Raw genomic sequence first — 24424 nt, 5'->3', positions numbered from 1 at the left:
GGGGATCAAACCCACAACCTTTGTGTATCAGGACGATGCCTCTAACCAGCTGAGCTACTGGCCAGGGCCCAACTGGTGCTTCTAAGTCTCCATTGTTAAGCCACTGGAAGTGTTTTGTTCATTTTTCAGGTTGACACACTACTTCAATGATGAAAACAGTTTCTTTGGGAGGGCGTTTCTTTTTATCAATTTAAGAAATGATTTTAGCCTACTGAGACATTTTTAAAGAGTTTAGCTCATAAAAACAATGAATGTTAGCTTTGTGATCTAATAAGCACCCTCATACCTTACGGTTGAAGACACAATAATAATTCAGTCAAAATATGCAGCCAGTAAGAATTTTTTTCAAAAATCTTGCATATCTACAAATGAATCAAAGGAGCAGAAAACAACCCAATAATGATCCTGCTTCTGGAGCATTCCTGCTTTAGTCATTCCGAGAAGCTCGCGACACATCCCAACCCTCTCCCCAGCCGATCCACCGCTCAATGCCAAAAGTTATCCCACTTTCCTCTCTTTCCAGCTTTATTGAAGAATACATGACAAAAGTAATGTATATATGTAAAGTGTACAACGTGACAATTTGGTAGGCTGGTATGTTATAAAACAGCCACTGGAAAGTTATGCCCACTCATGATTTCCTTCCAGTTGGGTTTAGCAGCGTTTTCAATCTCTCGAGTAGCACACGGGGCTCCATCTACCTATTTCTTTTTAAACATATTTCCAATTCAGGAAATGTAAAAATATTGTATGTAAGAAAAATGATAAAAGAAACAAAACAAAACAATGCTTCCTGTGGGGTATGGTAGCATCAGCGTGGTGGCAAGAACCCAGACCCCAGGATCAGAAGCCGCTGCTTCAAAGTCAAGGTCAGCCACTTCGTGGCTGTGGGACCTCCCTTAACTTGAAAGGATAGCAGCATCTCGGCTGTCCTGGACTCATAACAGGTCTTCAGTTCTCGTTTAATGAGTGAATAAATGAATAATCTCACTGGATTGCCTGTCTCTCGTACTCTGCGTGGCTTTCCTGTTTTCCTCTCCTGTTTCATACCACATTCTTCATCCTGCTTTCTACTCCCTTTCTTTTCTGCTCCTAATTAGGAAGAACTCCCCTTTTCCCCTTTATTTACTCTGTACAATCCATCCCTGCGCCATCCCCACTGTTTGGAAGAGCTTCCCACTTCACATCCCCAATGTCAACATTTTCCTCATTCAAAACTTAACAAGCCTCCCCCTTTCTGCCTATTAGATGAGCTCAGTAAATAATAAATGACTAAAGTGATGGTGATGAATTCATGCGCAAAGAACATACATCCTGAGCAATAAAATTTGGCAAAGAAAAGATAACGTGGAACGGCAACCCTCTTAGAAACAGGTGTGGCTTCCCTAACCAGCCGTTGACACACTCGCGCTACCGTAATCACTGCTCTGGCAAACGCTCCATCACCATAGAAACACCGTCTCCAAATGACACATTTAGGTAATTTGCTCGGGGGTCTGTGTTGACTATGGTTCTCACAGGCTGCTGGGAGCTTTGACAGGGAAGGGTGTTAGAAACACAGTTCGCCTCTGCACCGCCCTGAGGTGAAGAGTTTTAGGGTGCAGTAAGAAATCCCCCCAACCTCCCAGATGCCAAGGCAAGCAGACCTGGCTTCTCCCTACACACACGCACTTAAAAGTCAGGCAACTGGCTGAATAAATAACACCTTGAGCTAGAGTAATAGTCAACAGACAGGCGAGCTGGGATGAGTCTGACTTCCTCAGTGCAAGGGGAAGGATACTGTTCCTCTCAGGAGATTCTCACTTGCTCAAAGGACACAGCACACGTGTGTGGGGGTTGTAGGGGGGGGGCTTTGTAAATGGTGAAGTGTTATGTGAATACCAATTCTAGTTTTTATTCCACATCAGAACACGTGGTCCTCCCCTATTAGTAGGATTCAGCTTTGAGCCCTCTTCGCTCCTCTTGAAGCGCTCTGGAATATTCTTTTTTTTCCCCATATGTTTACGGAAGAACAGAGTCAGCTCCTCAGGGGTTGCGCTCAGTTCTAGCCCCTGTGAAGGGAGGGGCCCGCTGGGCGGGGGTGGGGGGGGGCTTGGCCAGCCAGGGGGCTGTTCTCGGGCTGCTCTGCGTCCTCACTGTGTCTACCTAGCGGGAAACAACACCCTACGGCCGTCTTTGGAACCCACATTTCTGGTTTCTATCAGTGTGCATCAACATGGCCACAAGAAAGGAATACATTAAAGAAAAGCGATATAAACTCACCCCTTTGACTAGTACAGAAGGAGAAAAGTATAGCTTGAACTCTTTCTCCTTACAAACCAACAGGAAAAAAAAAAAAGGAATCCTTTTTAAGTAAGCAAGCAGGCAAACCCTTTTTAAGGACAAGACTGCGTGGCTACGTTCTGATTTTAGTAACAACAGTTCACGCTTGCCCACCGTTCATAATCACAAAGTGGTTCCTCGTACTGGACCGCAGTTCACCCTCGTGGCCACGGTACGGGCCAGCCAGCAGTGCTACGTGACCACGTGAGATCACCGAGAGTTCCTGGGGCGCGACCCCTCACCTGCAGGCCGGTGGGTTTCTCTGTGCTCCTCCCACTGCTAAAGCCGATCCCAAGGCTAAACACCCTCCAGGAAGAAAAGCAAGTCAGCGGCCTGGAGGTAAGATGCTCACAAGATCAGGGTCTAGCACGGGGCGAGGATCTTACCAGACCAACCGTGGGAGGAACGGGGGGTTTGCGACCCATAGAGGAGGAGACAAGTATGGCCTGGGTCTCAGGGAAGCGGCACATGGACCTCCCTGGACCTGATCTCAGAGTGAGAATAATGGGGAGAAACAAAAAAAGAAAAGGAAAAGAAAAGAAGTCAAGAGAAGAGAGGAAACGGGAGAGAGAAGAAGAAAAGGAGAAGAGCCCAGATCCCACAAAGAGGCAGCAGAAGCTGAGGTCACCGTTAGGCCATTTCCCGTCCAGAAGCTGCTGGCAGGGGGCCTCAGGCGCACATCTCAGGGACAGCAGAAAAGACGGCGGCGTGGCACGCTTGGCAGAGAGGGGCCAGGGGACAACCCCCCAGTCCTTCTTGATTCTTAAGAGACAGGTACATTACCAGGCGTTGTGAGGAGGTAGCTGGAATTTTGAGAGCCACACTGGTCTGGAAAAAGCCACTGAGGCAAGGCATGAGAGGCCCTTGGGGACACGCAGACTGGGCAGGGACAAACAGGGCGCCCCTCTAAGATTCCACACACCTGCACACCAAGGGAGCCGAGATGGGGCCAGCTTCGGGGCAGGGCAGAGTGGGGCCTCCAGAGCCTCCAGGGCCGGGTGGACAGACCCCGGGTACACTGGCCACTTGATCGGCAGAGGGAGCAGCAAGGACAAAGAGCAAAGCCCCCCGAAGACCACGGTGTCTCAGCGGGTGTCCGCGGAAAGGACAGCACATTATTGGTTGCTCCCCGCTGATGCCGGGGGAGCCGTTGACGTAAACGAAGACCAAGTGAACGAGAAAAGCAAATGCTAAGCCTTCGGAGCGCATCCCAGCTGGGGAGTCAGCGACCCCGTCATTTGCGTTTTGGTGGAGACGCGACAGCAGGCGCCAGAGGAGAGCTTTCGATGGAAGGAGGGGAGGTTCCGGTGTGCCCGCACGGGGGGCTGTTGTCATGGGGGGGCTGTCAGCAGGCTAGCTGGAAGCGGGGCACCCTCCATGATGGGTTGGGAGGCATTTTCTGCTTTCCTAGTTGGTTCTAAATTTGAGCGAGGACAAAGGTTCAGGAAGCGGCCCGTCATTCGTCAAGCCCTGGCCATTAGGGGCGGGGAGCTAACAGGAGTGACGGTCTAGCTTCTTGGGTCGCCGCTAGAAACAGCGAGGGGGCGTCCTGCGAGCCTGACGTGCGGCCGGCTGTTGGCCGAGCGGTTTATTGTGGCTAAGCGGTTGGCTTCCTGGGCAGGTTGCTGCAGGCTGTGGTTCAGAGCTCCGTTCTGAATGTGTTGGTCATTGTCCGTCTGTCTACTCAGTCCCTCAGCACACAGCGGTCCCCGGTCAGCTCAGCGGAGCCTTGGAAAGGGGGCTGAGGAGAGAGAAGGGGAGCAGAGCTTTCGCAGGGCTCAAACTGTGGATGGATTGAATAGTCACCCCAAATGGGACTGAGTTCACTGGAAAGAGATTGTTGTACCAGATGAATTTATCATTCATGGGAAAGTTTCGTGTTTTTCTGCCAGCAGCAGGATTGGAGGGTCCAGAGCAAGCGAGGACTGGATTTGCAAAACAGAGATGGTACGTTGTTTGCACTCCCCATAGGGAGTGTGCACATTTTGATCCTGCGACTGGCTTTGTTGCACGTAGTTTGCAAACAAGGAATCTAACGCTAAGAAATACTCAAAATGATACCGAACATATATTCAGCGCGTTGCTTTGGGGACACAGTGGGGTCTTCTGGACCCGTGGACAGGCACAGCGGCAGTTTCCCCTCCTGAGAGCCACGTCCCGATACAGGCTGAGAATACGAGGGAGATACTTACCTGCCCTAAGGGAACTCACAGGTTTTTCAGGGCTGTGGCATGTCTGATAATGGAACCCATTGCTCTCACAAGTACATACACGTGGCAATTCAAGAAGTCCCTTTTTTGACACAGACGACATAGTTACCAAACCCCAAAGGTCAAGAGGAAGGGCACTGGGATTGGATGGTGTCAAATGAATTAGAAAGTCACTCAGGCCACCCCTAATTAGAGTCGGGGGCCGGATCCCCCGGGCAGGCTGCTCTAGGCACGCCTTCCCCGTGACTGAGGCGTCCACCGCTGGAGGGCCAAGCCCCCCACGCCCCGTCCCCCGCGGCCACCCCTCCGCCGCCCTGCCGCGCCGCCTCCCTCCGCCAAGCCCAAGCTGGGGCCGTGGGAGCAGAGGCTGTCCAAGTGAAAGAAAGTAAATTGCTTTGGGCTCAATGTGATGAGTTAGGAAATACAATGAGGTCTCATGAAGTGCCTTTGCTTTCCAGAATGCCAAATCGCTCCTTATTATGAACACAGGGTAATACAAGTTGAATATCAAGTAATTAATGTTCATTTTGAACACATCTCTGGAATTCTAATTCCTTAAAGACTGTCTTAAAAAGCCTTCCGCTCTGAGAGCCACAGTCTCAAATGTTCCGATGCCACCTGTTCAAAAAGGCTCTGTTTCATGAATTGCATATTGATATTATAATAGCGAAGCAGAATAATTTTAAGGTTTTTTTCCATTTGATAATTGCCCTATTGCTTTTGAAAATAATAACCCTCTATTATTCCAGTGTGAGATGCATTCATTTGACTACATTGTCTAAATTTTTGTAGAATCATAAGGTTTTATGTATCCTCTGGTAAAGACACAAAATGATCCTAATTCTCTCAATTATACTTTTTTTGTATTAATTTGTACATACAATGGCATTTGCACTCATTTTCTCACTCACTACAAAATAAGCATCAGTGTGTTGCTCTTAAGCATGGTATTTTTATATTTACATTCACCATCATATTTTTCCTTTTCACTCTATCACAGATGGTGGTAGATAATTATAAAAAACAATATTTGACTACTAAATTATCTACTGTGCGCAACTGACTGTGCTTATTAACTTCACTTTGTAGGATGAACCAGACTCAGAAAAGTTAAACAAGCCCCGTTAGGGTGGTTCACTTGGATGAGGCACCATCCCATACACCCAAAGGTTGCAGGTTCGATCCCCTCTCAGGGCACATACCTAGGCTGTGGGCTCAGTCCCAGGCCAGGGCATGTACAGCGGGCAACCGATTGATGTTTTTCTCTCCCGTCAATGTCTCTCTCTCTCCCCCTGCCCCTGTCCCCCTGCCCACTTCTTCTCTCTCTAAAACTCAATAAAACATACCCTCGGGAGAGGATTAAACAAGGAAAGGTAGGTAAGGTGGTCATACTAACGCAGCACCAGTACGTGGGAGAGAAGCCAGGTTTGTCTTAACCACTGCACCTCACTCCCGTTCCAGGGCAGATCTAGTTATTTCATTTCCACGGCAAGTCCGCACCCTGCTTCCTTGCTTCCTCCCTTCCTTCTGCTCTCTTTCCTTCCTGGTAGCTTCCTTCTAAGAGCACAGACCAATGAACCCAGCAGTTCTAGGTTCCAGTTCTGCATCCCGTATAGATACTAGGCGTTCATGTGATAGTGAGTCACTGTCATTCACGCTATTTTGGCGATACATAACGTCCTAAACTTCAGGCTTAACACAGTAGAAGGATAGCTCTTACTCTCTTCGCAGTAGAATGGAAGGAGGGCTGCTCTCCTCTGAGCAGTGGCTCTGGGACCCAGGCAGCTCCCCTCGTCTGGATTCAAGGGTGTCCTTTTAGCCCCCAGGTGGCAGATGAAGGGAGAGAGCACAGGCGGATGGAAGGCACTCCGACTGGGCACCCATTCGCCTGAAGCAGTCCCTGCTCTTCAGGCAGCATGCGCATGCTAGCTGCAAGGGCGGCTGGGGAAATGCGACGGAGTACGTAGGCATCAGTGAGCATTAGTTTCTGACACATAAAAGTCATTTTTTTCTTTCCTTTCTTTTTTTAAAATCTGTTTTGAAGGTAAATGGAAGAAAGTAACCACTGATATAAGCCTGATTTTTTGCTCTCCTTTCTTTCTCTTTGGATTTTCAGAATAAGAAAACTCTCACTTAGGGGTTTTTTTTAATAGTCTCAATTTTCCTCTGTTTGTCATTATTTTGGTAATGATATCTTCTCTCTAAAAAGGAAATAAAAGCTTTCCCAATTATTTTTCTTATTTTTCTACATACCTGATGACCTTATAAAAAACATACACTGTCTCTTTATCTTCTTAGTAAAATTGACATTATAATCCCTTCCTTGCCAGATTGTCAAAAGTAATCTTGGCAATGAGGATACGAGAGTACCATCCAGCATATGAGAGGCTCACATCAGTGGCTTTTGCTGGCGATAGTTGTACCGGCCCTTGTTTTACTTGCCCTGTTGCCAAAACTAAGTCATGTCGCTGGTGTGTGTAAAATTTAATTGATGCCCACGACGCCCTGGACAGCATGCGCTAGTAAATATTTGTTAAATGAACAAATCAATATCTATAAGAATGAGTGCTGGGTGCTGGAGGCTCTTTCTATAAAATGGACTAGCCTATTTACAGTAAAGTGATCTTTCTGGCTAGATTTCTCCATAGAGAATTCTATTTTTATTTTAATTGAAGAGCAGCTATAAAAGCTAATTGACTATCCGCATTGGCAGGAAACCATTCCCACCTCTCATCAATCCCGACCCCCAAGGCGTAATCAATGTTTAGAGGTTTCCATCTAGACCGGTGGTTTAAAAGAAGTAAAGCCCAAGATCAATGTACGTAGCTTGTCAGTTATGTTCCTAGGCTTTTTTTTTTTTAAATGAATCCAACTTAGGCAAGTCAGTAATTAATGGCATAAAATTCAGCTCAGCAGAAACTCAATTAAAAATCAAGAATGGTATAATACAGAGATCTTTTGAAAAACTGATATTCAAGTTTGCTATATTTAAAAAGTAATTCAAGGCACTTCCCCATTTAAATGAAAACAAAGATATAGGCATGTTGTATTTTATATACACATAAAACTTTTCCCCATTTCTAATTTACACTGTATTCAATATGGATATAGTAGATGCACACAATGCTTAAGAAAAGTGCTAAAAGGTGATTTGAGGGAAGGATAAAAAAATGCAGCAAAGAAAGTGAAGAAAAATAAGTAAATTGGTGAGTCTACAAGTATATGTATATATTTATGGGAAGAAAACCTTTACTAATTTCCGATTTGTTATTTTTTAAATGTTATAAAAGTTAACCTTTTTTTTTCAATTAGGCAAAAAGAACTGGATAGGAAATTCCCATTAATGTAAAATGATGTAACTCCACAAACATGTTAATTACAAAAATTGTCTTATTGAAAAGTTTTATGTCAAATAGAATAAAAATATGTAGAAGACATACATTTTAACTTAATGAAAGAGGATTATTTTGAACCCAATGTAGGCTAATTGGTAAGCAAGTAAAATATAAATGTGAGTTGATATAGTTCAAATACTAAAATTTTAAGGAACTGACCACTGTCTTACACTTGAGTAGCATTCTCCTGTCTGTCCCTTGTAATTTGGTGTAACTGGGTGTGTGTTGTGGTATTTCTATATGTATTACTAAAATGTTTCACAGCAATAGACAGGGTGTTACAGAATTTAGGATCAAATCCTGAGTCTTTCATTTCTTAAAAAATCAATATCCAAAAAAAGGCATATTTGGGGGTGGCAAAATTCTGCTCCCCCTCAATTCCAATCTGAGTCTGTCTAGCTCCGCATCATATGTTTAAGTGTGTGAGCGTGGCAATCAGCGCCGTCCTGGCACTGCGACCGTCCTTGGCGTCCTGAGCTTGCCCCCGAAGATCGCGTTCGTGCCCCTGGGCACGCAGTGCGGTAGCTTTTCTTTGACTCCATGATCAAATCAAAATTTGTGAACGTCAATATTCATATCTTTCTTACACAGGACCTCCCTCTCCTCAGCCCTTAAAGCGAACCAGGATTAGAAGCAGACGCATCACGCCGCTCACCCCTTCTTCACGCACCAGGCCGGGCGGTCAGCGTTGGCGGATGTGGCCTTCCGCCCCTGGGAACTCCAGTCATGGCGACCCGCCCTGGTCTGTCCCCTCTCTCGGAGAACCTACAACTGTCCTACGATGTCCACTGATGGAGGGCTTATTGCCTATATTATTCTTTAGATATGTATATATACATATGCATACACTCTTATATGTATAAAGTTGTTTCTTACCTAACCGGATTTACATATTACCAAAACAGTGAAATTTGAGCTTTAGCTACTTTAGTTGCTTGTGTTTATTAAAAATAACAACGCTGCTATTAATTTTCCAACCTGAGAAATATGATTTTTCCCTACTAAAATTTTTTTTATTTGTTGATTGGCCGTTCCCGGTTGCCCGTGAGGGGTCAGAAAAAACGGGACTCAGAGAAGGGGATTAAACTGTGTGAGGAGTAGATGTCAGTTTGGCTCGAGGGCCTTAAATTAGTATTTTTTTTTTCCACTTATAACACACTTCTTTAATGCCACTTATGAATGAGGAATCATGGAGGGCCCAGAGGTGAAATAGCTGTTCATGCCTGTAAGAAATTCACATGCTTGCGATTAGAGGGGAGAGGCGGTAAGAAATCAATATTTATAACCTCATGGGATAAGTGCTATAATACACATTTGCATAGAAAGCGATGGAAACATAAAAGAAGGAAAGAAAAATGAGTCTGGCTGGCAGAAAGTAGGCCAGATAAGGACTCCTGGAGGTGACCTCGGAGCTGGACTTCAAAGGTGGTCGGAGTCAGCTCCCACTCCGGGGATGCCATTCAGCACAAAGGGACGAGAGCGCGTGCCCCCACGCCCGCCGGCCTGCTCTCTGCCGCTACGTTTGCCTTTCCTAGGATTTCATGTTAATGAAACCATACAATTGCACTCTCGTGTCCTGCCCCTTTCACGGAGCTCCATGCATGCCTCTGGGACCTATGTGTGTTGCTGGATGCCCGGGCGCCTCACCCTCTGTGCTGCTGAGCGGTGGTGTCCCGCCGGACGGAGGGGTGCACCCCCGCTCTGTCCCCTCCCCTGCTGCTGTGTATGCGGGCTGTTTCTAGTGTTTGGCTATAATAACTAAACCTGTTATGACTCATGTATAAGTCCTTGTGTGGATATGTTTTTATCCCTCTTAGGTAAGTGGGAGTGAAATTGCTAGATCATATCGCAATTTATGGGGCTTTAGCTTCATAAAAAAAATAAAGCTCTGCCAAAATCTTTTCCAAAGAAGTTGTATCACTTTATATTGCGACTAGCAGTATATGAGCACCAACTCTTCTGTGTTGTGGGCTGCAGAGGAAATATTTTTGTGTTTCTGCAGAATTGGGACTGATACAGTTATTACTATATAAATAATAAGACAAATCTATCTTCTCATCCAGAACTTCTTGTGTAGGTATTCAAGATAAAATTCATAAAGATCAATTTTCAAAATTTAACCCACTCCTTCACCAACACCTGGTATTATCAAAATTTCCAACTTCAGACCTAGGTAGGCAGTGGAATCCCAGTCTGATTTTTGTACATCTTTCCCTAATTACTAATGATGTCAAGCATCTTTTCATGTGCCTATTAGTCATCTGCATGTCTTCTCTTCTGATATTTCTGTTAAAATTTCACTAGGTTGTTCACTTCTTATTACAGGGTTGTGAAAGTTCTTCATGAGTTCGGCATTCCTGTCCTTCATTATATACGGTATTGTGAATGTTTTCAACGATCTCAATCGAATGGCAAACAATTTTATTTCTGATGAGATGAGAAGGAACATATATATCGAAGAAGCAACACAGAGTCCAGAAGTAGAGCGACCCATTTGTGGTCAAGAGAATTTCAACGGTGGTGCCACGTTAGGGACCTGGGGCGAACGCAGACTTTTAAACAGATCATTACTGAGGAGCTCAATATTCCATTGGAAAAAAAGGATGTGTGATAGCGCATCACACATAAAAAATAATTCAGTACACAACATACCCCGAATATACAGCTGCAGACATGGAACTTCTGTAAGTAAACAGTAGAAAACCTTGACAAGCTTTGGGTAGGCCAAGATTTCCATAGACAGGACACAAAAGCGTACAGCAGCGCACTTTAAAATATGTAAACTTTAAAGTTTACATATTAAGGCCATGAAGAAGTAAGACAATTTTCCCCAAATATAACATCTTGCCCATGTGAATGAGCATCGCCCACACGCTGTTACGCTCTTGCCGGTAGGTGGCGGTCTGTCCCACCGGGGAGGCTAGAATAGGGCCGCTCTCTGTCTCACCGCCAGGCTGGGGGGTCGGCCGTACTCGCAGGACCTAGAGGGTCCGACCCCAAGCCTTTGGTCTGAGTCTCCTTACCAGCTGCACCTGCTGCCTCCTCCTTTCTCTGGGGTGATGGCGTTCTTTAGGGTTGGCCTCGTTTCTGTTAGGTTTTAAACGTGTCAGATCACTTTTCTCAGCGGTCGTTAGACTGAGAGCCCTCTCCAGTGTGACCTGGAGGAATGCTGCAGTCCTGGGCACGGGGCACTGCCCTGCTGGGAGGGAGGAAGGACAGCGTGAGCGCCAGCTCAGTTACTACTGAGAAGAGGCCACCGGGAAGATGCTCCGTCATCGTGGGTATTGTCTTTCTCTTTTCCCTGTACACACTTTAAACACTCGTATTTTCATTATGAAATGTTATAGACAAACAAACAAGTGCTGAAAATAATCTCACAGCACCTCGGTACCTACACGCTGCCTCCCGGGCAGGGTCTTTGGGGTTCTTTTCCTTCACGGCGCTTAGAAGGTCTCTTAATTTCCAAAGCTGAATGCAATTTTTTTTCCAATTTTCTTCTTGGTCGTTTTCAGCTCTGGGGGTCTGTAACCCCATTTATCTCTGGGTTGAATTTGAATATTGCCTCGTTGCTGGTAGTCAGAACTCGTATCGTTTTCCTATTTGAAACTAATACCTCTTATCAGTAAATAGTAGACCTGATTTGTTCTCTTTTTTAAAGTAGCTGTAAAAAAGAAGGTGTGCTAAGGGAATCCAGTGCGCAGTACACAACACGAAAATGTTCGCCAAATGGCGTACTCATAGCTAAAGTATACAGAAGAGGTTGTGTACAGTATCTGGGAGAAGAAATAACACGAAGGTACAGCGACGACTCTGTCTTCTGCAGCGTGTGGGCGCCGGTGCAGGCTACCCCACCATCCCCATGTCATCTGACAAGTTTGAATTAAAATCACTTGAGAAGTAGCGGGAGTGGGAGGAGCTCCAGGCCCTCCTCTGTCCCCCTGAAACCGGACATAAATCGCCAAGTGACAAGCGCCCTCCCCAGGCCTGTGAAAAGAGCTGTCAGTCAGGTTGAAAGGCCTGTGTGACCAAACCTCTTATCGAACACCTTTACCAGTTTTCTACCTGAGCCCAACGCTGCTTAGACTTCTTCCTCGCAAGCGCCAGCTTTGTTCTGCCAATTCCTCACAGATTCCGTGTTTTTTGTCTAAAATGTATAAAAAGGTGTCCAGTTCTGCCATGTCTCTGAGCCTCATTTTAAGGTCTGGGCATCATGCTGTGACCCTCCTGTGCGCAGCTATGACATGGCTTTTCTCGCCTGTCGGTCTAGTCTGTGTCCTTTTCCGGCAAAAGAACGAAAGGAGGCAGGCGGGGGATTCTCCCGGCCCCGGCCACAGTCTCATAAACTTCTCTAAAATAGATAAAATCTTATTACAATGATAGTCCCTGCATCTTACATACTTCGATGTGTTGGAATTAAGGGATAGGAAATTTTATTTGAAATAAACGAGCCAACACTTAGGAATTAAAATATTTTGTAATCAAAAGATAATTTAGGAATGGTCTTTGATCTTATGAAACTAGTTTTTATTCCTCAAACATAAGTTATTTGTGCTGTAAAATGGTATGCCCAAAAGAAAAAATGTGAATCTAAATGCAAAGCTTACAAACAATACTGAAACCAGGTCATCTGAAGAATATAAATGTTTGGTGGAACAAAGTGAACCAGCAATTAAAAGAAAAAAATGCAAATTACCAAGGCCAATGAAGAAATGTTTAGCCCACTAATAAGTCTGAAACATCAAATTGAAACAGCAATGAAACACCGTATTTCAATTATTGAATTAGAAAAGACACAGGCACATTCACTGGGGGTGGGTTAGAGGGGCTCACACCAAACTGGTAACATCAGCTACCTCAAACAGAGGGGATTTTAAGAAATAAACAGTAAATTAATTTTGTATTAGAAATTCCTGAAATTTCCTGCCTGACATGGAACTTGAAAAATAGCAATATGATAAAAAATAATTTAAAAAAACACATACACGTATACACAATTCTTCAAGTTGTGCGTGTGCACTGCACTGCTGGGTAGGCTGGAAACGTCTGGAGTGCAACTTGGTAATTCAAACAAAAATTTTAAAAGCACATCTTCTTTGGTGCCCCAAAAATTCCTTCTAGGAATTTACCTCACCAAAGTAATTATGACAATAGGCAAAGGGAACTGTGGGAAAGTTTATTAAAGAGCTCTCATAATAGCAAAAGATTGGAAATAACCTGAATGTCCAACAGCAGCGAGCCGGTTCAATAAATCGTGAGGTGTTTGCACGACACAACACTACACAGAAATTGCAAATTATGCCATAAAAGTGCATTTAATGGCATGGGAGTGCTCATGATATATTGTTAAACAAAGAAGTAAATTATAAAGCAGAATCTCCGTGGAACCAATTTTTGTTTAAAATTACAGCTATGGTTTTCTATATATCACATAGACGGTGGCATTGTGGACTTCCATCACAATGTTAACAGTGGCCATGCCTCATTGTTGAGGAAATGTGAATAGGTCTTATTGTAAAAGTGCAATCTAGAAAGTGATCGAAGAGCCCTAAAGATTTAAGACAATATCGGAGCTGGAGAGCGCGGGCCTGAGTCGCAGAGCAGGCGGAGGTGTGTCTGCACCCCCATCGGCAAAGGATAATGAATGGGCTTCAAAAGAAATGGCAACCACAATAGACAGAATCCCAAGACGACCCCCAGAGAATCATAACGTCGCGTAATCCCTTCCCCCTTGAATGCGGGGGAACTGGGAGCCGGCTCCCAGCTAACAGGACGCGGCAAAGGCGAGGACGTAGTCGGTCCCAGAACAGGGCTACCTTGGAGAAGACTCTGTCTCAGGAAACGGGCGCAAGAGCTCCTCTTGCCGGCTCTGCGAATCAGCTGCCAGGTGGGAAGGGGTCCTCTGCAAGTGGGGACCTCCTGAAGACAAGCGTGGCCCCTGCTGACAGACAGCAAGAAATCGGGGCCTTAGTCCCACACGCACGGCAGACAACCACGTGCGTTCAGAGGGGGGCCCCAAGCTCAGCAGAGGGACGCCGGCGGGCTGGCCCCTGCCTGCGGCCCTGTCGGACCTGAACAGAGACCCAGGCGAGCCACGCCGGACCCCTCACCCACAGGAGCGGGGAGGTGAAAACACATAGGCTGCTTTAAGCCACTACGTTTGTAGTCATTCTTTCACGGCGACAGAAATACTAATCAGGAACTTGGTGTAGGTGTGTCGTGGGATCTTAATGCAACGCAGAACGTACTCCTTCTTGAGCCATTCACTTAGCCATTCGTTCAACAAACATGGCCCAGGGCCCACAAAGGCCGGACCCCACGCCGGGCTCCGCGTACAGAGTGCTTGCCACCGAGGCGGCCCCAGTTGGGGAAGGCGGTGGTCAGGAAAGAGGCAAGCGCTGGGCCCCGCGTGTCCACACCATGTCACAGGAGGGGCGGGGACCTCCCGGGGGCCGAGGGCCGCAGGCCTTGGTGTTGGCTGGACCGGAATCCGGACCCGCTTACCGGGGTCATGACCTTGGGCCCGTTGCTCGAATGAAATCTGCCCTCTCCCCACATGTAAAATGGTTACAGTGACGCATGCCTTGTGAAGCTACCGTGTGGACAAAGGTAAATAAATACCCGCGAGCTGCTTAGGGCCCAACAGGGGCTCCGTGCTAGGAGCTACTATAATCACCGTGTAGCCTGGGGGAGAAGGGGCCTGAACCGGATTCAGAAGAAAGTTACTCTGCTGAGAGCCAGGGGGAGTTGGGAGAATGTGAGGAAAGGGGAGAAGGTTTAAAGTGATAACATGCATTTGGGGAACCGTAGCATTTCAGCATGAAATGCATGGAGAACTACATATAATGCACACACACACACACACACACACACGTAGCCCAGGGCAGACTGCGGCCAGCATTTGCACGTGACTTACACAGAGGTCCCTTCCATGTCTCGTGGCCCCTGACCCCACACACTGTCCTCACAATGAATGGACTATGTGTCCTACGCTGTCCTTTGCCCCTTTTATGACTGTTCTGTATCGGCCAGTGTGTACTTTTCAAGGCAATGCCTCTTCAAAAGTGCTAAACAGCATCTGGCGGTCAGGATATCAAAATGAGACAAAGAACGGCAGAAAAATAAAACTTTTAATCTACACGCATAGGATACTTACACATTTAGAAAAAAATATTCAACATATTTTACTAACCCAATTATTTACCAACGTAGTTAGGAGAAGAACTAGATAATAACAGGCCAGGAAGAACCGGGGTCCTTCCGTTGTTGCTCTGTTCAAATACCTCCTCCTTCGGGAGCGCCACGTGACCAAGCCGCAGGGGTAGGTTAGGCAGGAGGGGCGGTTTCCCAGTCCAACAGCTACCGTAGGGGCCGTAAGCAGCACTCTCCACGAGACTCGAGACTCGCACTCGCTCTGACATACCCACCCCCACGATCTTCTCTTCCTGTCCCAGTCATGTTTCTCCCTCATCCCTCGTCAGCAACCCGGCCCCGATTATTCGCTCTGGCGCCCTTACAACGCCCGGCCTATCAGACATTTTCAGAGCCACCGCTTCAGGATGCAGCCCCTGCAGACCCCCTGAGGGCCACCGCGTCCTCCTTCCTCGCCTCCCGGCCCCCGCTGGGGCCGCCGGCTGAATCTCACTGAACGGCGCTGCATTCTCTTACTCCACGTTGTGCCGGTTCAATGGTGCCAACAAATGGAGGTGCATTTCAATGAGGCCCCTTGAATGGAGAGGGGCAGGCTAAGAACGTTCCTGAGCCTCTTGGCCACACAGATAAGGATATTTGTATGGCAAAGAGGGAACCGATGTCCCCACCTATTGCCCGCTGGTCATTGATCTCTAGAAACAAAACCGCTTCGCAGAGGTCCTTACAGCGTGTCTCTGCTCTCGTACATGCCTTGCCTCCCTAAAAGTGCCATCTGCTTTCTGAGGATAGAGGTTGTGCCTTCAGCTGGGATTGTCCCTCCTCAGTGGCCAGCAAGAACATGACAGGGCCTCAAGTGCCAGCTCCCGCTGTGACCGCTGTTGCCTTGGGTGAGGTATGCGATGCTCCGAGCTTCGTTCCCGTCCTAGGAAGGAGGCCAAGCATGGCTGCCTCCGAGCACTTGCAGGAACCGCGTCGGCCCCTGGGCTGGCCGTGGCGACCGGCACACAGTAGGCGCTGAGGCCGCCGCAGCGATTTTGATTACTTCCTGAGTAGAATGCAGCTGCACTGGCAGAAGTCCTTTGACAGAGTGTGACATGAGCCTTCGCTGCTCAGAAATTCTGCCCATGAGACAAAGAGGCAGGTGCCGGGAGCGAGGGAGGCCCTAAATCCGATCCCCACGGCCAGAATTGCAGCCAAGGCTGAGATTTAGAATGACAAGACCTGTAAGCGACGCAGCTGGCTTTTGGGAACCCCCAGCCCCTCCACAATGATGGGCATCTCCCCCCGCCCCAGCCACAGAGACATGGAAAGGGAAAGCGAGCCATGGGTGTGAATCTCAGCGCGCCCCCGTTGCACGGCACTGAACTGACTTGACCTCCCGGCGGCGCTCGGTCTCCGCGCCGTGCCCGCTGCGCATGCCCAGGCTTCAGACGCCGCTCGTTGGCCGCGGTGGAAAGGCGCAAGCTCAGCGCCGGGAGTGAAGCCCCCCCAGTGCGTTTGTCCCTTTCCCCCTTGTGTGAAAGGTCACCAAACATGTGTTTCTCTGCTACCACTAGATGGTACTAGGTAGCTGCCTGTCATTTTTTAAATTTCGTTTGGTTTACTGCCTTTGCGCATGAAACCAAGGGGCTGATTACAATAACTCCGTGGCAGCAATGAGATCAAGAGGGACCTCGGTCCCTCATCGAAGAGTCTCCAAGGCACCTTTTCTCAGAGGTACCAGCACTCGCCTTCAGCCTTTGTCTGGGTTAAAAAAAAAAAAAAATGCACTCCCTTGTTTTTCCCCAGAAGTACGTCCTAAAGGCCAGCGTGACAAATCCAAGGGACAAGGGGAAAGTCCGTCCTTGTCCTATCCAGGTCACGGGGATATCTAGCCATGCAACAGGCGATTCGCACCTGGTTCGCCCCTGGGACTGGAACTTCCTGAAGGCCTGGGAGAGACCTGCCACCCCGTGGCTGTGGGCTGAAGGCAGCCAGAGAGGAAGCCGGCTTTTCCACTGCTCCTGGGGGCCCTGCCCCGCGGCCTCTTTATTGAGGACATTTCGTCCCTCTTGCCGCGGACTCCCGGCACACCCCCAATCCTTCGGTTTCCCACACAGACCCATGGACCGGCCTTCTCCTTTCTGGAAGGAAAAGACAGCAGTAGCTATTGGACTAAGACCCAGGAGATACTGGAAGTGGCTGGAGACCGTGCCTGTGACGTCTGACCCCTTTCTTCCTCAAGGTGGTTGGAGAGAATCCACAGGGAGCCCCCTCCCAGCTTCCCACGCCCTTCGATGCTTAGCTCTGACGAAGGCCAGCACCCTCTCCCCGGGGCTGGATGAAGCTCAGGGAGTGGGGGAAGGCGTTCTGCCCTTGGCATTGCAGTCTGTATGGTCAGGCCGGGAGAACAAAGAGGGGAACGGGGCGGGGTGTTATTCTGACCCCAGGTTAGCCAGGAGTGACCCAGTGGAGGCGGGCCTCTCCGAGAGGCTGACTGCAGGGTTCGTGCCACGTATTTTACGTGAAGTCAGATTTACCTACGATCCAGACCCAACTTTTCATTGCGACACGGCCTCTTGTTAAGGGTGGGAAGTTGGAACAGTCGCTCAATGTGTGTGAGTCTCAGTTTCCCTATCGGGAAGAAAAATACTTTTCGCAGTTGAGAGAGAAATAAATCGGTCGAGTTCCTGACATCTAGTGGGAAGTTCCCAGCACGCCTTCCTGCTCCGAGGAGCTACAGCGGGAGGTGGTCCCCCACCCCCACCTGGGCCTCCCCGCTGGAACCCACTCGGAAGCTGGTGTGTGGGGCACAGAAGCCACAGATGCCAAATTTGGCTTTCATTCCCCCGAGCCATGGCAGCGGCTTCCGCATCTCTCGTCCTTGTGCCCCATCCACCCTGGGAGGGGGCCGCTTGGACTCTCCGGGGAGCTTGCCCTTGGTGGGCCAGCTGCGTATCTGTATCCGTTTTCTCAAGGAAGTATTTTATTTCCTTCAACATTTTATTTTGAAAACAGAAACAAATGCGTTCCATTGTGTTTCCCCAGAAGTATGTCCTAAAAGGCCAGCGTGACAAATCCAAGGGACAATGGGAAATGATGATGTAATTGTGCTCGTCTCAGTTGAAGGAAAGTACGGTGAAATTACGAGGGAGGACAATAGAAATAATTGCTGCTGAAACACAGCGGGACATTAAGCCAGCACAGAGAACACTGGTCTCTGAGCGCAGGCAACAATGTAAAAGGCCATCATTGGAGCTAACTATAAGCTGCTTTAAACACACGGGGAAAGGACTCTTAAAATCTCACTTCCTTCAGGACAAGTAATTCTACAGCTCCTTGCTACCATCTAGCTAGCAGCTGGCTGAAGCGGGCGGAGTCTCCTACGAAAGCCAGAACTACCCAATCTTCTGGCTGTCCTTAAAAAATGGCTGCAAATAGTCACCCTGAGAGCAGCGTGGAGGGAAAAGGAAGCTGCAGGCAGCCTGCCCAGGCAGGAGGTGGGAAGAGTAGCGTCTCTTCACGACCCTTTCTGTCGCGTGCTTTCAAAGGACCTGAAACTTGGAGTGTTTGATTTAAAAAACGTCCAATGTAGAAAGAAAGCGGCAGTGCTTTTGGGGCGGCAGCGGGGGGCGGAGGATACATCTAAAAGCCACCGAGGGCTCGGCATGACAGGGAGCTGCCTCGGTTAGGGACGCCTCCCGAGGGTGCTGCCGGGGCGGGGCTGGCCCGGGGGTCCTCCGTGGGCTCCCAGTGCTTCATATGCAGCGCTGTCAGGACGTTTTAACGCGTCGTTTGATACTCAACTGTTTACAGGATAAAGCTTTGTTTTCATTGCCCCAGGCCCTGACAAAGGACAGTGAAACCATTCGTATGGACTAAAATAAACACGCTGGGCTCAGGGAAGGTGGCAGAGACAGGAGAAGCATCGATAGCTGTTTTTGAAACCTGGGGCCTTATGACGACTTGCAACCACCAGGGGGAGACTTGTATCCCGCGTGAAGGTGTGGAGGGCAAGTAGCTGCTAATTGCAGCCCCATCAGCACACCGGTGGCTTCCCACCTGCCACCCTCCAGCCGCCTGGGGCCCCTGGGCACGTGTCCTGGGAGCACCTCGCACTTGTCCCTTGCGCAGTGCTTGTCCCTGGAGGACCTTGTCCCTCAAGCCCAGCAGAGCCTTCTGCCCTGATCGCTGGTTTCTGCTTCCAGCACAGAGGGGCAAAGAGGCCGGCAGCTCTTGCTGGAGGGGCCCCCATTGTTGAACGCCCCTCCCCCTCTGGCTGAAGTGACTCACAAGGGGCTTCGAGGGCCAGAGCCCTCCACCCGCTTCATTGGACACGGTTGCCCCCTTCCTGGAGCTAGACGTTCCAGAGCCACCACGCGCAGAGAGGAAGTTAAAAAGTCATCACAGCTACTCAAAGGGAAGCGCAGGCTCAGGGGACACTCGGAAGGCTTTAGCGGCTCGCTCGGGCTGACCCTCAGCCCAGAGGCAGCCTGTGACAGTGAAACAACACTAAAACCCCCGCCGCCCCCCGCCCCCGCGCACCCAGGGGCAGACACGCACACCGTGGGCGCGGCTGCGGGAGCGGACATGGCCCGGGGCCGGCTGCACTCCCCGGGGCCACGTCCCAGGAGCCGCGGGAGGCCAGTGACGCCGACAGTCACCCGCGGAGGAGACAGCCTCTGCGGACACCCAGGGGCCCCGTGGAGGCGTTCTAGCACAACCCCGGAGGACAAAAAGAGAAAAGATTGGATGTTAACAGAGTAAGAACAGTTTGATTTTACCAACGTCCCCTTCGTGAGGGAAAGGGGCTCCATGCCGAGAGCCCTTCACAGCCTGTGTGCCCAGTGGGGACAGCCAAAGGGTGTGAGTCAGCGCCTGGCAACGCGCTCCCACCCCCGTGTGCAGAATGTTGCCACAGATGCCCCTTCCTGTCCCCCGTCCAGAGAACAGAGCTGTGGCCTTAGAAACCTCACCATGGGCCCCTCTGGGAGCCCACCCCCTGACAAGGTGCTGGGATGAGCGGCCCTTGAATTTCCCCAACTGGTGCATGGGCCCCCCAGCGCTCTACAAGGCTGACGGTGGCAGGAGCAGGCTTTGGCCAACAGCGGTGAGCGTGGGCAGAAAGCCAGCCTGACCACCGAGGCCAGGGAGAGGTCACCGGCTCGAACTCAGCACCCCGAGAGCCGGAAGGGCCCAGGCTGCGCCCTGCCCGCCGGCGGGACCCAGAGACAACACGCGCACTGAAGGCCTGTGCCAGAGAGCCAGCAAGAAGGGAGGGACATTAGCAGCAGGTCTCGGAGAGCCTCGGGGGGTTCGCAGAGCTGTTTCTCTCTGAGGCCAGTGAGTACCAGACAGGAAGAGGCGACGCCCACTTGAAATGGAAAGATGTCAGGGCCCGGCTGGAAGGACCGTAAATCAAGCAGCAAGCGTGGCTCCGCCTAAGGATCCCAGCGAGATCCCAGCAGGTGGCCCCAGGACCTGGAGAGCCACGTTTTACCTGCCTACCTGGTACAGAACTCGGTACATCTGTTTAAAGAAGCTCAGTGAGCTGTATAAGAAAACAAAACCACAAATCAACACACAAAGAAAATGAGAAGCTCCACAAAGAGACAGCAGCCAAGAGGAAGGAGGAGGAGGAAGAGGAGAAAACAGAAATTCTGGAGTTTGCTCTGATACCATACAGCAACGCAGGCGTGTTCTGAACTCACCTGCTCTTGGGGGACATGGCACTTTCACAGCTGCCTGAGCAGGTTCACATGTCAGACAACGGAGAAAACCCTCTCCCCAGCCCTAGCAGGATGGGCACGAAAGGACAAAACCTCGCTCTGGGCACAGCGCCCTAACATGGGGCCGGGGGGCGGTCCGAGCTCCCAGCTCCCCCCTGCACAGTGAAGGATTGGACCCCACACATAACCCCCCAGCATCTCAGAGCCCGGCCTGCAGGATGGTCCCCCAACACAACAAGCCCCGAAGCCAATGTGGTTTGTGCCGCGTGACACAAAAGAACCTAGCGAACCAAGAAACGATCGGAGACGGCCGTCTTCCCTGGGGCGCCCCAACAGCAGAGCCGGGCCCAGGAACCGGGTGCCGCCAGGGGGAACCTGGGGGGCGGTGCCGGGAGGCAGGACGTGGGCGGGGGAGCCTGGGGGGACAGGAAGGAGCAGAAGCCAACGGGATGGTGTCCGTCCGGGCTGCTGCAGCAGACAGCCTGGGCCCGGCTCTGCTCAGTCCCATTCAGCCTTTCAAAGAAACCCTTCATTTCCTTCACAGTATGGCGCACACTGGGCCTCCCAGAATTGTCCCCGGAAGGAGGCAGGACGTGGGGACCAGGGCTGAGAGAGAGAGGGAGCGAAAGCTCACGGCCGCTGCCGCCTTCCCTGCGAGGGGAGCGTCCTCAGGACTCTCCCTGCCAGACAGCCCCTGGCCTGGGGGAGGGGGAGGCAGGAAAGGAGGGAGCGGCAGAGCTGGGGGCCGGGGGGCGGCCGCAGAGGGAGTCCCAGCGTGCGTGCGGCCGGCCACCGAAGGGTAATACCGACTCCGGGCCTCGTCTCCAGAAAGGATTTGTTTGGGGGCGGGGGCAGAAAAGGTTGCACCCCAGGGCACGCTGACAGGGCGGCCATGCACCCCGAGGCCGGCGTGCCAACGTGGAAGCTGCAGGCATAGGGGCGGAGCGGAGGCCGGGGGGCACCTAGGACAACGTGCAGCGGACACCGTCGGAGGAGGAAGAGACCCGTCCGGCGCCCCCGCCGTGTTCTGGGCGGGAAATAGGAGGGATCTAGGTCACTGTTTCAAAAGTAATGTCGACTGATGTGTAATTTAAAAGCCAGGTTTCCGGAGGCACTGTTTGCCTTTTTACGTGTATGGTGGGATGAGATTTGACCTGTATGCACAGCCATGTAACCGCCCCAATATCAGAATATTTCTGGTGGCGGCTGAACCGTCGTGTCCCCTGTAGGGCAGGAGGGAAAAGCCTTCTTCCTCTCGGTTCTTCGGGGGCCCCTGGAAATTAGACTTAAAACACACACACACACACACACACACACACACACACACACACACAGATTAATAGGAGAAAATAAAGTGCATTCCTGTGCGGAGAACACACCATATGGGAGAAAGTCCAGTGGCAAATAAGTCAAAGGGAGGTCAGAGCTTGGGGTTCTATAGCATTTTAACAAAGAAAATACGTGTAGAACAGCGAGGAGACAAAGGGACAGGGTTTAGGTCCCTAAGCACAGCACACTGCTGAGGGGAGGTAACTGCAGGCGGGAGACAAGCGTTGCCTCAGGAAGATTCCTTACCTAGGTCCCTCTGGTCACTACCCCATCTCTGGTCGCTAGGTCGTTACCGTCCTGGCCCAGGAGTGGGAGGGGGCCGCCTTCAGGAGGGGAGTCCTGGGTCTGTGTTCCTGTAGGTGGCGGAAGGGTAGGGAGGCCACCCTGTGTCCACCTTTTCTAAGTCGCTTTAGCTCAAAGCCACTCTTCACACCAGAACGGCGTACTTTGGGGTGGCAGGCTCCCGCAGGTGTCCAGCCTTGCGGCGTCTCTGGCCACACAGGAAGAAGAGGAGTTGTCTTGGGCCACACATGAAACACATTGCGACCCATCATCACACAAAGAAATCTCATCATGTTTTAAGTAAATTTATGAATTTGCGGTAGGTCACATGCAGCCCGCAGGTCGCGGACTGGACCCCTGGCTCTACCCCCACGTCCGTATGCTGAAATCCTAGCCCCAGAACCTCAGAGTGTCACCGTATTGGGAAATAGAGCCATTGCAGATGTAACTAGTGAAGGTAAGATGAGGTCTTGCCGGAGTGGTGGGGGCCCGAAACCAACACGACCGCTGCCCTTATGAAATAGGAGAATCGGACCCACCCCGCCACCCTACGCCCACAGACACACACGAGAAAACACCACGTGAAGACAGGCTGAAGCCAGGCTGAGACGGCAGCTGCAGGCGAGCGAGGAACACCCAAGACGGCAAGCGAGGCACCGGAAGCTCGGAGAGAGGCCAGGCCCTCCCCACCCCCCCCCACACCGTCCACCCCCTCCCCCGCCGCTTCACACCGCCAGCCTCCAAAACCAGAGATAACACGTTCGTTTCTTAAGCCACTCAATTTGTGGTACAGTGTCACAGCAGTCCTAAAAAAACAGACACAATTTCCATCCCCCCAGAAGTGCCCATGGCCCCTCTGCCGTCCGATGTCCCCATTCCTGGCCCCCGGTCATCGCTGAACTGATCACATGCCCCTTTTCCACGTGATCATAGACACAGTGTTGGGAAAAGGAACAAAAAAATTCTCTACCTTTCCAAGTTCTTCTGGCTACTCAAAGAAAGAAAAATGACGTGAGACAGAGTAACAGAAAAGGAAAACAAGTTCAGTCACATATGCGCGGGGGGCCCTAAGAATCAGGGGGCCCTTGGGCGGCCACGCCCTCGGAACCAAGAAATAAGAACCTGGGACGGCAACGGGGAGACCAGCGACTCCCATGGAGATGGGAAGGCAAGTGTCTGGTAGGCAAATGCTCGCTGTGCCCTGCAGAGAGAGGGGAGCAGAGTGCAGACCCTGGTCTCTGCACCCCGCGGAGCTCCCCCGCCTGCCCCACCCGGCTCGGCCGTCCGTGTTCTTTGCAGCTGTGTCTGGTGACGGTGCTCCTCCGGACCTGGCCCTTTATCCACATCCTTTTAGGCAGACGCAGGGCAGGTCAGCAGCTCTCCAGGAGCCTTTCGGGCCTCAGGTGTCTTCAACTAACAAAATCCCCGTCCGTGCCAGGAAGGCCTATTCCGGGAAGACTCCTATGGAACCTAAAGGAGGATCCCATGGGACGGAGACACCGCTCACACTTGACTTCTCCCACTCAGCCTGGTCTTGTAACCGCACGCGTCAGCAGGAAGCCCCTTGCTATTCCTGCGCGGTGCCCCTTGTCGGCATGTGCCACAAATTTGTCTATTGATTCACCCGAGGATGGGCATTTGGGTAATTTCCATTTGGGGGCTGGATGCAGAAGTCTGATATTAATGTTTACATAGAGGCGTTTCCGTGTGAGCCGCTTTCGAGGTTCTCGTTTTTTGAAACTATTTTTCCTTCCTGCCTGCAGTGTCCTCGGCAGTGGAACAGGAGTGGCCTGGGAGGCCAGCGCCGGGGAGGGCAGCTGAAGGACGGTCACTGAGGGGCGCCCTGGGGTCTCCTCAGCCTCCCTCTGCTTTGGGCTCCATTCAGTTCCAAACACAGTGTTATGGTCGGACTCACATCTTTTTTTTTTTTTTTTTCCTTCTCTTTTCTTATTCTGTCTGACATCTTATTTCAAGGCACTTGTTTAAAATTATATTGGTTGCAGAATGGCAGGAAGAAAAGATCAAATCT

The sequence above is a fragment of the Pteronotus mesoamericanus genome, unplaced genomic scaffold (assembly GCF_021234165.1).
Source record: "Pteronotus mesoamericanus isolate MK-2021 breed Mesoamerican mustached bat unplaced genomic scaffold, CSHL_Meso_final contig_94, whole genome shotgun sequence".
NCBI classification, from domain to species: domain Eukaryota; kingdom Metazoa; phylum Chordata; class Mammalia; order Chiroptera; family Mormoopidae; genus Pteronotus; species Pteronotus mesoamericanus.
The sequence above is the reverse complement of the archived record's forward strand: the minus strand, read 5'-3'. Positions refer to the sequence as shown.